Source organism: Pistacia vera, unplaced genomic scaffold (genome assembly GCF_008641045.1).
Source record: "Pistacia vera cultivar Batoury unplaced genomic scaffold, PisVer_v2 Contig189, whole genome shotgun sequence".
Lineage (NCBI taxonomy): Eukaryota > Viridiplantae > Streptophyta > Magnoliopsida > Sapindales > Anacardiaceae > Pistacia > Pistacia vera.
Genome location: NW_022195989.1, coordinates 88,090 through 89,489, shown reverse-complemented (window position 1 = coordinate 89,489; position 1,400 = coordinate 88,090). Strand labels below are relative to the sequence as shown.

At 40.9% G+C, this 1,400-nt stretch overlaps 1 pseudogene; it reads left to right on the top strand.

The window, feature by feature from the left end:
- Positions 1-313: 313 nt before the first annotated feature.
- Positions 314-1,006, top strand: LOC116127097 (annotated as a pseudogene).
- Positions 1,007-1,400: the final 394 nt, after the last annotated feature.

Sequence of the window (1,400 nt, the reverse complement as noted above, 5' to 3'; positions counted from 1 at the left end):
TAGGGAGGGCTAAACCAGGGCTCGGGCCTCCTCATGGTTCTAGTCAGTTTTAGTACCGGACCTTATAGGACCAGTCCTCCAAAGGATGGTCCTAAACTTGGGTTTTGGGTAGGTTTTTTTGGGTCTCGCTCAAATCCCACCTCTAGGGTGCAGTTCAATTCCTCTTAAAAAGTATTATTATAAATTTGTCTTGTTTCCATTAATTGCTCCATTTAATCCAACATTAAAAAAACAGGCCATAATATAGATTTTGATGAATTGAAATTGCTATGAAATAGACATACTTGCATCCACAACTATCAGAATAGAGGAGATGAGAGTGAAAAGACATGATGCAGAACAGTGGATGGCCCACCGATTGCTCCTGATACTCTGAGGGAGTCAAACAAGGTTGTATGAGCAATAAAAATGGCAAGAAACTAGAGGTTTTGATGAAGAGAATCTGCTCTGTAATCTTCCCAAAGATCTTAGAAGGAACATAAAGCATCATCTCTGTTTGGCTTTGCTCTTAAGAATGAGTTCCTCTTTTGTATTATAGTTTGTTTTCATTATTTTGTTTACCCTTTCTCTAGAGTTAGAACAGTGCTGGTGGTTTCTTAACCTGGATTTGTCTTATGGATGTGTTTAAGGTGCCAATGTTTGAAAAAATAGATGAACAACTTTTGGATGCAATGTGCGTCCTTCTCAAGCCAGTGCTATACATTGAAGAAAGCTACATTGTCCAAGAGGGTGACCTTGTTGATGAAATGCTCTTCATCATGCAAAGCAAGCTATTGACTATAAGTACCAATGGTGGAAGAGTTGGTTTCTTTAACTTTAAATATCTTGGGGCTGGTGATTTCTGTGGTGAAGAACTTCTGACATGGGCTCTGGATCCTAAGTGCTCTTCCCATCTCCCTATCTCAACTAGAACTGTTAGAGCTCTTACGGAAGTTTAAGCCTTGCTTTAAAGGCCGATGACTTGAAGTTTATTGCCTTTTATTGGATATGGGTGGGACACCCATGATAAGAACCACCCAATTTAGTTGATTAAGTGTAAATGTTAGCATTAACAAGCTTTCCAAAGCATTAAAAAGCACCTCAGAAAGCCACATTTCCTGTCAAAGCCTCTCCCTCGGGAGATTCTTCTTTTGTATCTATCCGTATCTCAGCATGCGATCAGTGCAGCTCTAATTCGAGAAGTAGACAGAGTCCAATGGCTGGTATATTACACAAGTAGACGACTGCTGAACGCCGAGATATGGTATCCAGAGATGGAGTGATTAGCTTATGCCCTGCTGATCGCCTCCAGGATATTGCGACCTTATTTCCATGCCCACACAATCCACATAATAACCAACTATCCGCTCAAGCAAGTCCTTCAGAAACCAGAGGCTTTGGGTAAGTTGCTCAAGTGGGTG